The sequence below is a fragment of the Canis aureus genome, chromosome 6 (assembly GCF_053574225.1).
Source record: "Canis aureus isolate CA01 chromosome 6, VMU_Caureus_v.1.0, whole genome shotgun sequence".
Classification (NCBI taxonomy): domain Eukaryota; kingdom Metazoa; phylum Chordata; class Mammalia; order Carnivora; family Canidae; genus Canis; species Canis aureus.
In genome coordinates, this window is record NC_135616.1 from 26,388,278 (window position 1) to 26,403,040 (window position 14,763).

Sequence of the window (14,763 nt, forward strand, 5' to 3'; positions counted from 1 at the left end):
CCATTGTGAGCCTGGATTCATGGCCTCACTGGAAGTCTTCACCCTTCATAGCATAGTAGATTGATTTCATTTATTCATTTTCCTGGTTTTTTTTGGCCCTCCCCTCTATTTTTTTTTTTTTTTTTTTTTTTTTGGTCTGTAGGTCCATAAGGGCAAGGACCTTGTTTGTCTTGTACAGCACAGTATCCCCCACCTAGTCCTACGATGCTGACTGCCTGGTACATAGAGAACTCAATAAATATTTGTTGAATAAATGAATGAATCGTGGGTTTGTCACACTGCTGCTTTTGCTAGGTCACATGTCAGGCATCAGAAACCACACAAAAGAGCCCTGTTGTTTAAGGTCTATGTTAGAAGTGTAGGTCCAGCCTTCCAGAAGCATTCCAAGATCCTCAGGCTTCAGCTTTCTGCCTCATTCAGGGCTTCATAGAGTGCCCTCAGCCTCTGCTGGATTCGTGAATGAGAGAGCTAGCCACCAAGCTGCTGATGGTATAGCACTCATTTATGTTCTTTTTTTTTTTTTTTTTTAAAGATTTATTTATGATAGGCAGAGACACAGGCAGAGGGAGAAGCAGGCCCCATGCAGGGAGCCCGACGCAGGACTCGATCCCGGGACTCCAGGATCATGCCCTGGGCCAAAGGCAGGCACCAAATGGCTGAGCCACCCAGGGATCCCCTCATTTATGTTCTAACAGGAACTTTGTCTCCTCAGAACCTAACTCTGGTCCTTCCTCTCTCTTTTCTCATTTAGGAGGCTTCAAAATCCAACCATTTCACTCTCCTCCTTGGCTACTGCCACCAACCTGCTTGGCTGGTCTTCCCAACTTTCTTTCTTTTTTTAAAAGATTTTATTTATTTATTCATGAGAGAGACAGAAAGGCAGACACTTAGGCAGAGAGGAGGCAGAGAGGCTCCCTGAGAGGAGCCTGATGCTGGACTCGATCCCAGGACCCCAGGATTACAACCTGAGCCAAAGGTAGACAGTCAACTACTCCACTGAGCCATCCAGGCGGTCTTCTTCCCAACTTTCCCTCTTTTGTGACCCTAACAACTAGCTCAAGGCATTTTTGTTTTATTTTGTTTTGCTTTAAGAGTTTTTACATCTGATTAATATTAGAGAACAAAAAAGATAAACAATATCAAACAGAAACACTTGGGGGAGTTGAAAGTGTTGCAAAATTTTATAAAACTCTGTTTGGGATTTTATTATTCCTAATTTTAGGAGAGTAAATGGAAATTACAGGGAGTCTTCCCTCTCTAATTTATTCTTTTGAGGGCAGGGACCCACAACATCCATTTTGAAATACCATCCTTCTGAGCCCCATTATGTGGGCTCTTTCCTGAATGGTGGTCCCTGTTGCCAACTTAAAGACACAGTCAAGATAGAGCATCACGTTCTTCTGAGCAACCAGAGAGTAAGGAATAGCTCCATCCCAGTGCTGGACAACCTTGCACATACCTACCTACATAGGTCATGTAGGTGAGCTGATTTGTGAGGTCATGTAGGTGAGCATGCAGCTGATTTGAGTGTTGGCAAAACACCTGTGATCCTCCCAGAATGTGAGAACATGAGAGGCTTGTGAGGAGCTACAAGAAGGCCATTTGCCACCCAGGTCCCCATCTTGGCAGGAGGCTGTCATGACACAGTTCTTCATTGCTTGCTGGGTTGTGACGAAGCTTTCTGCCTCACTTGTGACCTGGTGTGCAGCTGAGACTGTAAAAAGGCTTAGCTACAGCACAGCATTAGCCCCTTAGAAACAAGGCATCCCACATCTCAGGCTGAAGTCATCTGATTCCTTTTGTTTTGGTGTTATCCTTTTAGTGTGAGACAGTAGCTCATGAGGAGCCGGTACCTTTTGGCTACTCTTGGTTTCACAGTCTATGTAAGTACTGATCTGTCTAAATCTTAAAAAGGCTCATTTCTTTACCAGCCGAATCGTTTGACCTTGCTTTAAAAGCATCTCATTCATTAACTAATGGTAAAAAACCAAAACCAAAACCAGATAGATACTACCTGGGTTCCAGAGACCTAGACGTGACTACAATGAAGTCATGATTCCTTCTTTTAACATCACGGTCTTATTTAGGAAATGAACAAAAAACCAAGTATTTATAAGGCAGTAAAGAAGTACTACAGTAGGAGGCAGCCCCGGTGGCGCAGCGGTTTGGCGCCGCCTGCAGCCTGGGGTGTGATCCTGGAGATCTGGGATCGAGTCCCACGTCGGGCTCCCTGCATGGAGCCTACTTCTCCCTCTCTGACTCTGCCTGTATCTCTGCCTCTCTGTGTCTATGAATAAATAAATAAAATCTTAAAAAAAAAAAAGTACTACAGTAGGGGCATCTGGGTGGCTCACTGGTTGAGCAACTACCTTTGGCTCAGGTCGTGATCCCACTGTCCTGGGATCGAATCCTGCATCAAGCTCCCTGCAGGGAGCCTGCTTCTCCCTCTGCCTATGTCTCTACCTCTATGTGTCTCTCATGAATAAATAAACCTTAAAAAAAAAAGGTGCTAAGCAAAAGAACAGAATACAGGGTGTGTGGCGGGGGGACACACCTACATGAGGTAGTGTGCTGAAGAGGAAGAGAAGCATCCAAAGACAGAGGAAGCAAAGAAAAGTTTTCACCTTGAAATGAAAGTACAGACCTTCAGACCTGCTGTTAATTAGATTTCATTCAATAATAATAATGATCTTTTCTAGGCTTTTCTTTTAAATTTTTATTTATTTATTTATGATAGTCATACAGAGAGAGAGAGAGAGGCAGAGACATAGGCAGAGGGAGAAGCAGGCTCCATGCACAGGGAGTCTGACATGGGATTAGATCCCGGGTCTTCAGGATCGCGCCCTGGGCCAAAGGTAGGCGCCAAACCGCTGCACCACCCAGGGATCCCTAGGCTTTTCTGTAACAATTATTTTGAAGCTCTCAGTCCTTCCCATCAGTTCAGAAGTATTTCCCTCTGGGCGTTTAAAATACACTGGTTAAAGATTCTGTTTCAGCCAATAAGTGCACTGTCATCTAAAGACTCTGTTTCTCTTTGCCAGATACTCACTTTGCCTTCCTGGTAGCTGGGAATGGCCATATGATTCAGTTCTGGTCAATAAAATGTCAGAGGAATAGTTTGTATCTCTCAAGAAATTCCTATAATTCATGTAAGTTGTCAAATTTGTTGGCATAAAGGTGTTCATACTATTTCCTTAATATCCTTTTTTTAAAAATTTTGTTTATTTATTCATGAGAGACACTGAGAGAAAAAGGCAGAGACACAGGCAGAGGGAGAAGCAGGCTCCATGCAAGTAGCCCGACGTGGGACTCGATCCCGGGTCTCCAGGATCACACCCTGGGCCGAAGGTGGTGCTAAACCGCTGAGCCACCCGGGGCTGCCCAATATCTTTTTTTTTTTTTTTTCCCAATATCCTTGTAATGTCTGTTGGACCAGTTGTGATCTTCCCTCTTTCCTTCCTAAAATTGGTAATTTTAGGTTTGTTTTTCTTTATCAGTTTGCTTCTAGTTCATCAGTTTTATTAATTTTTCAAGGAATTAACTTTTGGCTTTATTTGCTCAATTACTTTTGTCTATTTCATGGAGTTCTTTTTTTTTTTTTTAATTTTTTTTTTTTAATTTATTTATGATAGGCACACAGTGAGAGAGAGAGAGGCAGAGACACAGGCAGAGGGAGAAGCAGGCTCCATGCACCGGGAGCCTGACGTGGGATTCGATCCCGGGTCTCCAGGATCGCGCCCTGGGCCAAAGGCAGGCGCCAAACCGCTGCGCCACCCAGGGATCCCAGAGTTCTCCTTTTTTAAAAACAATTAATATACAGTAAAATTGACTCTTGTTTTGGCATATAGCTATATAAGTTTTAACACACGTATAGATTTGTGAAACTACCACCAAAATTATGATGCAGAATAGTTTCATCATTCCATAAAACTACCTCAGGATATACTCACAACTTTCTTACATCCCTAATCCATAGCAGCAATTAATTTATTATCCATCAAAAGAGTTTTGACTTTTCTAGAGTGCAATATAAATGGGATCATAAAGTACGTACATTTTTACATACCTTTCATTCAGCATAATGACTTTGAGACTCATCCATGCTATTGCATGTCTCCATAGTTCATTTTATTGCAGCTATCACAGTTTGTTTATCCACTCAACCATTGAAGGACTTTTGGGTGCTTTCTGGGTTTAGGCAATTATGAATAGAGATACTATAAATACTCATGGATAAGCTTTGTGTGAATATAAGTTTTGATCTCTCTAGAGTAAATATCTGGAAAAGGGACTGCTGAGTCATATAGTTTTATGGGCTGAATGTTTGTGCCCACCACCCCCCCAAATTCAAATGTTGAAGCTCTAACCCCCAATGTGAAGGTATTTGAAGATGGGCCCTATGAGAAAGAATTAGGTTTAGATGAGGTTATGAGGGTGGGGAATTAGTGCACTTATATGATGAGATGGAGAGAGCTTGGTTCCTCTTTTTCTTTCTCCCCACCACATAAGGTCACAGTGAGACAGTGATCATCTGCAGGCTGGAAAGAGAGCCCTCACCAGAAAACCAAATCCACTGGCATCTTGATCTTGGACTTCCCACCCTCCAGAACTGTAAGAAATAAATTCCTGTTGTTTAAGCCATCCAGTCTATGGTATTTTGTTATAGCAGCTGGAGCTAATATATATGACTTTTATTTTTTTTAGTTTAAATAAATTGAAAATTGAGCCAAAATCAATAATATATGACATATAAAATATGAATTTGGGAAATAAGCATTAAAATTACATATATAAAAATTATATATATGTATGATGTATTTTTTATATATGGCTTTTTCACCCTCTCTAGAGAATCTGCCTAGAGAATAATGTTGGGGAACAATATATAAAATGTACAACTGGAAATATGTTGACAGCTATGTTTAAACATTATAATGAAGATCCACAATTAAAGGAGATTTTAGGTCTCTCTTTTTCTCTCTCTCTCACACACACAAAGTATATGCTTACTTTTATAGGAAATTGCCAAACTGTTATCAGAATGACTGTACCATTTTACATTACCATCAGCAATGTATGAATATTCCAGATGCTCAACATATTCACCAGCACTGTTATGTTAGTGTTTTTTGTTGTTGTTGTTTAGCCATTCTAATATGCATACGATTATATCACATATGGTTTTCATTTGCATTTCCCTAAAGGTTAATGATGTTGAGCAACTTTTCATTTGCTTATTTGTCATCCATAGATGCTCTTCTGGGAAGTGTTTGTTCAAGGACCCCCATCCCCAATGCCACCTCATTAAAAAAATTTTTTTACTGCTAAATTTTTGAAGTTCTTATAAATATTCTAGATACAAGTCTTTTGTGTTGTCACTTATAAATACTTCTCCCAGTCTGTAGTTTGAATTTTATTCTTAATAGTGTATTTCACAGCAAAATATGTTTTATTTTATTGAACTCCAACTCATCCATTTTTAAATTTTATAACTAGTGCTTTTGGTGTCATAGCTAAGAATACATAACACCAGGACATGAAGATTCTCTCACACTTCCTCCTAAAAGTTTTATATTTTTATATTTAGTATTAGATACATGATTTATTTTGCATTAATTTTTGTATAACGTGCAAATTATAAGTTGAAGGTTTGTGTCAGGGGGAGGGTTTGCATATAAATATCCAGTTCTATTTGATAAGTTTCTTTTTTTTTTAAGATTTTATTTATTTATCCATGAGAGACACACACAGATAGAGAGAGAGAGAGAGAGAGAGGCAGAGACATAGGCAGAGGGAGAAGCAGTTTCCTCTAAGGGAGCCCAATGTGGGACTCGATCCCGGGACTCCAGGATCATGCCCTGGGCCGAAGGCAGGCGCTAAACAGCTGAGCCACCCAGACATCCCATTTTAAGAAGTTTATTTTGTTTCCATTCAATTGCCTTTTCATCTTTAAAAAATTTTTTTTAATATTTAAAAGATTTTATTTATTTATTTGAGAGAGAGAAGGAGAGAGCCAGCGAGAAAGCACAAGCAGGGAGAGAGATACAGGCATAAAGAGAAATAGATCTCTCTAAATAATAGAAATAGATTTCTCTAAATAAATGAATAAAATCTTTTAAAAGAATAGAATTAGTTGCCTATATCTACAAAAATATCCTACTGGAATTTCTATCATAATTGCATTAAATCTATTGATCAGTTTATGGACAATTGGCATGTTAATTATATTGAGTCCATCAACCTATTAATATACCATATCTTGTCATTCATTTTGATCTTTTGATTTTACTTATTTTCATTTTTATTTATTTTTTTAAAAGATTTTATTTATTCATGAGAGACATAGAGAGGCAGAGACATAGGCAGAGGGAGAAGCAGGCTCCCTGCAGGGAGCATGATGTAGGACTCAATCCCAGGACCCCAGGATCACGCCCTAAGCCAAAGGCAGATGCCAACCACTGAGCCACCCAGGTGCCCCTAAAATTTTTAATTGAAGAATAGTTGACATATAATATTATATTAGTTTCATGTGTATAACGTAGTGATTCATATACATTATGAAATGCTCGCTTTAATAAGTGTAGTTACTATCTGGAGTCATACAAAGTTATTATAAGAGTATTGGGGGATCCCTGGGTGGCGCAGCGGTTTGGCGCCTGCCTTTGGCCCAGGGCGCGATCCTGAAGACCCGGGATCGAATCCCACATCGGGCTCCCAGTGCATGGAACCTGCTTCTCCCTCTGCCTGTGTCTTGCCTCTGTCTCTTTCTCTCTCTGTGACTATCATAAATAAATTTAAAAAAAATTAAAAAAAAAAAAGAGTATTGGCTATATTTCCTATACTTGATCTTCTTTGATTTTATTCATTAACATTTTGTAGATTTCAATGTACAAATCATGCCCACATTTTGTTCAATTTATTCCTGAGCATTAACTGGTTTTATGGGCTATTTAAAATGATATATTAAAATATCTAATTGTACATTGCCCATATTTAAAATATGCAGCTGACCCTTGAACAACATATGTTTGAACTATGTGGATTTGCTAATATGAGGATTTTTTTATATACAAATATAGCATAAAACTGTAAATGTATTTTCACCTCCCTATGATTTTCTTAATACCATTTTTTCTCTAGCTTACTTTATTGTAAGAATACAGTATAAAACACACATAAAAAATATGTGTTAATTGACTATCTTATAGGTAATGCTTCTGATCAAAAGTTGGCTATTAGGAGTAGGTTTTGGGGGAGCCAAAAATTATACGTGGATTTTTTACAGTGCAGAGTGGTTGGTGCCCCTAATCCCATATTGTTCAGGTGTCAACTGCAATTGATTTTTGTGTATTGACTTTTATTTTCAACCTTGACAAACTCCTGTATTAGCCAGGGTTCTCCAGAGAAACCAAAACAATAGGATATATAACATATTTATAAAAACATTTATTAGAAGAATTGGCTCATTCAGTTATGGAGTTATGGAGGCTGAGAAGTCCCACAGCATGCTGTCTGCAAATAGGAAAGCTGTTGATATAATTCAGTCTGGTTGCTGTCCTAAAGGCAGGAGAAGATGGATATCTCAGCTAAAGCAAAGAGCAAAATTGCCCTTCCTTTGCCTTTTAGTTCTGTTCAGGTTCTGAAGGAATTGGATGATACCCACCCATATTGGTAAGGATGAACTTCTTTTGTCAGTGTACTGATTCAAATGCTAATCTCTTCTGGAAATACTTTTACAGACATACCCAGAAATAATGTTTTATCAGCTATCTGAGCATCCCTTAACCCAGTCAGGTTGACCCATAAATTAACCATCACAACTCCATTAGAAGCATTTTTATAGATTCAGTGGATTTTCTATGTGAATAATCATGTTATCTACAGAAAGGGAAAGTTTATTTCTTAATTTCCAAACTATATTACTTTTTTTTTTCTTGCTTTATTGCCTTGGCTAGGACTTCCAATACAATGTTGAGTAGGAATGGAAAGACTGGACACACTTTCTTTGTTCCCAGTCATAGGGGGGAAGGGATTCAGTCTTTTATAACTGAGCATGATACTGACTCTAGGGTTTTTGTTTTGCTTTGTATAAGACTTTATTTTTTTAGAGTAGTTTTAGGTTTACAACATTGAGAGGGAATTAGAGAGATTTCCCATATGCCCTCAGGCCCCACACATACATAGCCTTCCCATTATCAATATCACTCACCAGAATGATACATATTTAACCAAGGATGAACCTATATTGACACATCATAATCACCCAAAGTCCATGGTCTACCTTAAGGTTCACTCTTGGTATTATGTATTCTATGGGTTTAGACAAGTGTATAATGACATAAGTCCATTATTATGATATCATACAGAGTATTTTACCTGCTCTAAAAATCCTCTGAGCTGTGCCTATTTCATCTCCTCCACCCCCAGGCAACTACTGATCTTTTTGTCTTCATAGTTTTGCCTTTTCCAGGAAGTCCACTATATAGCGGAATCTTTACAGATTGACTTCTTTCACTTAGTAACATGCACTTAAGGTTTCTCCATGTCCCTTCATGGCTGGATAGCTCGTTTCTTTTTAGCAATGAATACTATTCCATTGTCTGGATGTACCACAGTTTATGCATCCATTCACCACTGAAGGACATCTTGGTTGCTTCCAAGGTTTGGCAATTATGAATAAAGCTGCTAAAACAGGTGTCCAAATTTTTGTGTAAATGTACATTTCCAACTCCTTTGGGTAAATACTAAGGAGCATGATTGCTGAATCATATGGTGAAAATATGGTTTTGTTAGAAACTGCCAAAGTGTGTATACCATGTTGCATTCTTGCCAGCAATGAATGAGTTCCTGTTGCTCCACATCTTCGCCAGCATTTCGTGGTGTTAGTGTTTCACATTTTGGCCATTCTAATTGGTATGTGGTGAACTCTAAGTTTTTCACAGATGTGCTTTATCAGTCTGGGGAAGTTACTTTCTCTTTGTAACATAAATAGATGATGAATTTTGTCAAATACTTTTTCTGCATCAGTTGATATGATCATGTGGTTTTTCCTTTTGGAACAGCTCTTCTGGTGGATTGCTTTGACTTTTGAATACTGGGTCAACTGTATAGTCCTGGGATAAGCCCCACTTGGTCCAGGTATTTTCTTCTTTTTATACATTGCTGAATTCAATTTGATAATATTTGTTGAGGACTTTTGTGCTTACATTCATTAAGAATTTTGTTTTACAATCTGTTATTCCTAGTGTTGTTTACATTGTGTAATTTCCGTTGATCTATATAGATGACTATTTCATCTGTCATTTGCATTCTTCCACCGAGTTCATCCAGTGTATGTTTTACTTTAGCAATTGTATTTTTCTATAAAATTTCCATTTGTATCTTCTTTATATCTTTCCTGATGTTTCCTCATTCCATTCATTCACACTTTTTTTTTAATTTTTTAAATTTATTTATGATAGTCACACACACACACACAGAGAGGCAGAGACACAGGCAGAGGGAGAAGCAGGCTCCATGCACCCGGAACCCGACGTGGGATTCGATCCCGGGTCTCCAGGATCACGCCCTGGGCCAAAGGCAGGCGCTAAACTGCTGCGCCACCCAGGGATCCCTCATTCACACTTCTTAAGCTTAGTTATAATATGTGGTTTAGAGTCTTTTTCTGATAGTTCTAACATATATGTCATCTAGGCAGTGGCATAATTTTCTTTTTCTTTTTTTTATTTTTATTTTCTTTTTCCTTGCAAATTGAGATGTTCCTGGTTCTTACTATGCCTAATCATTTTGCACTGTATCCTGCACATTTTGATATTTTGTTATTAGATTCTGGGTATCATTTTATGTCCTAAGCAGAAAGTTGATTTGTTTGTTTGTTTTAGCAGGCAGTTGCCCCACATAGGGTCAGGCCACAAGTTCTGTGTGGGTTGTAGTTCTAAAGTCAGTTCAGTTTTCAAACATTTCCAGTCCTTTGTGCATGCCACCTGGTGGCCAGTCTGGATCTGGGGAAGTAGTCTACCCGGTAGCTCAGTTCTCAATGCTTGTGCATTGACCCTGTAGGGTCAGATCCATGCATGTACAGTTTAGAGGTGAGCGGAGGTGTTCATATATTACTTTTAGGGATTACACTTGATCTCTCTGCCATTTGCAATTAACTCAATGTTTTCTGGCTCCCTGAGGCCTCCCTTAGTAATCTTCCAGCTAGAAAGTTAGGGCTGTAGTTTCCTTGCTCTGGTGTTTTCTTCTCTCAATTACATCTGCATCCTGGTCAAGAAGTGACAGGACACAGAGAGGATAAAAGCCACGGAGATTGGTACCATGCTCTTGGAACCAAAGCTCCTCTGATCAAAGCTAAGAGTTCCCCTCCCTCTGAATTTAAGGTGATTTCTTTCTGTGCCCCCTGCCATTGCTGGGTTGCTGCATGGCTATATTATTGCCTGGAGGCTGTGGTAGGAGAGAAGTCAAATGAAGAAAAAAAGATACAGGATGGGGGCACCGGGGTGGCTCAGTCAGTTAAGCATCTGACTCTTGATTTTGGCTCAGGTCATGATCTCAGGGTTGTGAGATTGAGCCACACTGGGCATGGAACCTGCTTAAGATTCTTTTACTCCCTCTCCTTCTGCCCCTCCCCCACATCCCTCTTTTAAAAAAACTAAGGGATTTCTCCCATTCTTTCTGACTCTTAGGAGCCCCTTCCCTACTCCTTAGGCCACGCACAGAACATTTCCCTTGGAGTTCTTCCTGTTCTCTGTGTGCGCTTCTGGGTTTCAGGCTAGGAGGCTGAGTCTAGGCTAGGAGACACCGGGGAGGAGGAAAGCGTAAATTCAGTGCAGTTCAGTGGAACTTCAGATTCTAGTCCTCCTCCCGAATCTGCTTGCATTATTTACTCCTCAAGGAGTTGCTTCTTTATCTCTGTCCAGGATTCTGTGGGAATCTCTCTGTGGAGAAAGACAAGAGTGGAATGTGCTTACCTTCCCTGGAACCAGAGCTTCTGTCCTTATTTTTATCATTGTGTCCTTTCTACTTACTTTGGTTTCAAATTCCTCTTTTATTTTTCCCTAGATTCTTGAGGTGAATAATTAGGTCACTTATTTCAAACGTTTCTTATTTTCTAAGGTAAATATATGAAGGAATGGTACATCAGGACTTGAGTCCTGCTCTGCAGATTTCTTAGCTCCTTCCTCCATGTGTCAGCTTCATCTACCAGCTGTTGCAACATTGCCTGCCATCATAGCCACTCACAACAACATCTGGAGATAGAAAGGCGTCATCTTTTCTATCTCTTCTTTTTAGAGAAAGCAAACTTTTCCTGGAGACCATGGAACAGGTTTTCCCTAATGTCTCATTGACCCAGATTGGGTGATATGCCCATTCCTAAATCAAAATTACTTGCAAGTAGAACAGGATTGCCATGACTGGGTTAGGTTAATCATGTGGAGTTGAAAGAATATTGATAAGTCAAACTGTAAAACCACTCAGTTGACAATACCACTAATAGGCAGTGAATAAAAGCAGTCTAATGGAATAATCTAGTTCTTTTTTTATTTAAAATTTTATTTATCTGTTTGAAAGAGAGAAAGCATGAGCACAAGCTGGGAGAGCAGCAGGCAGAGGGAGAAGCAGGCTCCCTACAGGGAGCCTGATGTGGGGCTCAATCCCAGGACCCTGGGATCATGACCCAAGCCAAAGGCACCCTGGATTAATCCAGTTCTGATGCAGCCCCATTGACCTGTCCAAATAGTGACATTCCACCTAGCATCCTGACAACTCCTGCAATATATTGGAGCCAGCCAAGCTACATAGGGAAAGATAGCAGATGTTTACCTGGCTGATCATTAGCTCAGACACTAGAGTTCACATGTTATATAAGCTTCCAACCAATGTCATTGATCTATTAGTAAAAATGTGGTTATTTCCACCTTTTGGCTATTGTGAATAATACTGCTATGAACATGGATGTACAAGGATCTGAGTCCCCACTTTCAGTTCTTTTTTTAAAAAAAAATATTTATTTATTCATGAGAGACACAGAGAGAGAGAGGCAGAGACACAGGCAGAGGGAGAAGCAGGCTACATGCAGAGAGTCCGATGTGGGACTAGATCCCCGGTCTCCAGGATCATGCCCTGGGGCCAAAGGCAGGAGCCAAACCACTGAGCCACCGATGGATTCCCCCCTCCCCGCCCCCGCTTTTAGTTCTTTTGGATGATATACTGAGGAGTGGAATTGCTGAATCATTTGGTAATTCTATATTCAGCTTTTTGAAGAGTCATCAAACTGTTTTCCATAGTGGCTATATCATTTTACATTCCCATCAGCAATGCACAAGTGTTCCGATTTCTCCACATCCTTGCCAGCATTTGTTATCTTTCATATTTTTAATCAAAGCTATCCTAATGTGTATGAGGGGATATCTTATTTTGGTTTTAATTTGTATTTCCCTAATGATTAGTGTTGTTGAACATCTTTTCCTGTACTTATTGGCCATTTGTATGTCTTCTTTGGAGAAATATCTATTCATGTCCTTTGCCCATTTTTGAAATAGATTGTTTAGGGGTTTTGTTGTTATCATTGAGCTGTGGGAGTTCTTTATATATTGTGGATATTGATACCTTATCAGATACGTAGTTTGCAAATATTTTCATTCCACAAGTATTTAAGTGCCTATTGGAGGTCAGGTACTGTGACAGATGCTTCAGAGATAGCAGTGAATGAGTCACTTCATGCTTTCAAGAAACATAAAATAGTGGCATCAACACAGAAGCAGATATAAGCACCCATTTGGTGGGGTAAACACAATTCTTCTCAAATATGCAAAGAAAAATGGAGCTAATTTTTTATAACTGATATTTTTGCTTCTTGAATTCCCACCTCATTGTATGGGTGGTGGTGGTGAAAGAATTTAATTATTCAGTCCATTTTAAGTTCAACTCCCTAAATGGCTATTTCTTGTTTTGCCCTTTTCTGTCATCTGGATTTCTGGGGAGGGGGTTTATATTCACTTAGGTGAGATGGTGCTGTGGATTGGATCTCAGATGGGCTTACTGTCCTTCTTTTCTAGTCTCTTGTCTTCACAAGTGGTCTGCCGTTGTGCTTGCTCACCAAACTATAGCAACCAGTAACTTGTTCTTTTGGCTAGGCTGGAGGCCAATATCTTTTCCTTCATTTGTCATCTCCACATCGGTTCCAGCCACCCTCTAAGGTGTGGCTGAGACTCCCAGCTGATTGTGGGCCTTCTGGGTCCTGCAGCTCTTGGCTATAAGATCCACAAAGTTACTTTGTGCAATGGTCCCAACTCTCCAGTTGATGCAATCAGCTCTTTTCCAGGGTCCCCATTGAACATGGAGAACTGCTAAAGATCTCCTAAATCATATGTTAGCTGGTAGGAGCCCTTTGCTTAACACTGCATTGCCATTTTTATAGTAGTCCAGTGTTGGAGAACAAGAAGTCTGTTCAGCAATTGCTCCCTCAATGCACTCAATAGCAAGTTGGCCCAGCCTTCTCCCCTTTCAAATTTTCTCCCAACCCCCTCTGGCATTTCTCTAGGCATTGGGTGCAAAGGTAAAGGAACACCTGTGTCTGACCTTCTCTTTGCCTCACCATTTCCAGGGGACAGGAGGGCTTTTTCATTTTTTCCTTTTGCTATCTCATGACTTTTTTTTTTAAGATATTTATTTATTTATTTATTATTTATTTATTTATTTATTTATTTATTTATTTATTTATTTATTTATGAGAGACACACGGCGGGGGGGGGGGTGGCGGGGCAGAGACACAGACAGAGGGAGAAGCAGAGGAAGAAGCAGGCTCCCTGCAAGAAGCCCAATGCGGCACTCAATCCTGGAACTCCAAGATCACACCCTGAGCTGAAGGCAGAGGCTCAGCCACTGAGCCACCCAGGCGTCCTGCTATCTCAAGACATTTCTTCCCAAAGTATCATTCATCCTCCCCCTCTTCCTTGGAGCCATATATGCAAGTTGGTATTTTAAAAACATTTTGTGTGATAAATGTAATACCAGTATGTAATGAGTAGAAGAGTGTGGTAGTGGTCCCTAACCTACTCTTGGAGGGCTAGGGTGGGGCTTCCTGGAAGAAGTGGCATCTGAGCTAAAACACAAAGGAGGTAAGTGCAGAAGCTGGTAAGAGTTCAAAAGGAACACATGCAAAGGCCTGGAGGCAGAACTTCGATGATTCAGAATGGCTTTGGCATAGAGCATGAAGGATGCAATGGCAAGAGACAAAGCTGAAACGATAAGCTGGAAAAAAAATGAAAAAAAAATGAAACGGTAAGCTGTGATCAGATCACACAAAGCCTCAAAAGCTTTGTTTAGGAGTTAACTTTATATTAAAAGCAATGGAAAGTCTATGTTTTGAACAAGAAAGGGACATGATCAAATGCATGTTTTTGAAAGATCATTCTGGTTGAAAGAAATGGATGATGAATATGAAGAAGTCAAAGCTAAGGGCCATTTTGTTTCCCCTCACTTAGGGGATTACCTATCATCTCAAATTTTATAAAGATAACACTAGAATAGTATAGAGTTGGAGGGTTAGTCACATCACCATACTTAAATGTTGAGAGATGAGGGATAATAACTGATGGCAGCCCAGGTCCTGAATGGTAAGGGACTAGCGAGACCCTTCTTTCATTCTGAGGAGGGGAAATAATGGGTGAGGTTAGCAAATTTGATAGCAGGAGGTTGTAAGTTATCTTTTGGGGTTTCTTTGCCCTGTAAACAGGAGGCAAAATCAGCCATTTGCCCATG